Raw genomic sequence first — 735 nt, 5'->3', positions numbered from 1 at the left:
AAAACGGACTACTATGTATATGATTTTGTAAAGTAACTAATTTAATCAATTAAAAACTTTTATAATAGACATCAACAGTTCTACTAATTCGAGCCATTCGTTATTTTCCACGTGTAAATAAAATTTTTAGTAAATTATTACTAAATATGCTATCATCGACATCAACCATTAAGTAGTGTATGTAATTACAACACACAAACAAATATTTGCACACTTAAATGCCTTCAATTATCCACCTCATGCCGCCTTAATTTATAACATATATTTTGGCAAAGAATTTTTATTAACCCAAACACTGAGAGACAATTAAATCAAGTCAAACAATTCAAGGCCCTCATCCACCATTTAAATGAAGATTATTTAAAAAATAAATTAAAAAACCAATACGTCATTAAATGTTCTTACGCTAAACAATACAATAGTGATGAAAACAATAGTAAATTAAATAAATGTAATAAAATATTTGCTATTTTCTTATTTATTTCAAAAATTTGATTAGTTTTATGACACAAAACTTATCAAAATGGGTTAACAAGCTCCACCATGCTGATGATGATGACGATGGTATTAAAACAAAGAACAAGGTTGTGATTGACATAAACTATCAATTTTTAAAAATCCAAATTTGTCATACTTACGACACACTAGAGATACAAATACGCCACAGTTAAGGATACAATCTGACCTTAATTGCGCAAAAGAATTGAATTGATGTTTTGCCAACATTAAACTATT

The sequence above is a fragment of the Lucilia cuprina genome, chromosome 4 (assembly GCF_022045245.1).
Source record: "Lucilia cuprina isolate Lc7/37 chromosome 4, ASM2204524v1, whole genome shotgun sequence".
NCBI lineage: Eukaryota > Metazoa > Arthropoda > Insecta > Diptera > Calliphoridae > Lucilia > Lucilia cuprina.
Note: the sequence above shows the minus strand (reverse complement) of the source record.